The sequence below is a fragment of the Callithrix jacchus genome, chromosome 16 (assembly GCF_049354715.1).
Source record: "Callithrix jacchus isolate 240 chromosome 16, calJac240_pri, whole genome shotgun sequence".
Classification (NCBI taxonomy): domain Eukaryota; kingdom Metazoa; phylum Chordata; class Mammalia; order Primates; family Cebidae; genus Callithrix; species Callithrix jacchus.
Window position 1 is genome coordinate 28,679,759 of NC_133517.1, and position 344 is coordinate 28,680,102.

Here is a 344-nt window from a genome sequence, read left to right on the forward strand (position 1 = left end):
AGCCCAGCCCTGCTCTGCGCCCGGCCCCCGCCCTCCATGCCGCCCCTCCCCAGCCCTGGCAGCGCGCCCAACGGAGCCCGGGCGGATGGCGGGGCTGCCCCTGCCCAGGTGGGGAGGGCGCCGCAGTTCCCGGGACGCGCCCGAAATCGAGGCTCCCGGCGCCACCTGCTCCCCGCTGCCAGCCTGCGCCCCAGCCCCAGCCCGGGGACCTCCGGGGCGCAAGGAACGGAAAAGCAGGGGCTGGGGGGCGGGGGGAGGCGGTGCCGGGGCACAGCCAGGAGCCCGGCCTGGGAGGCCACATTTCCTGACTCTAAACTGTACTTCCTAACGCCTGGGGACACGTT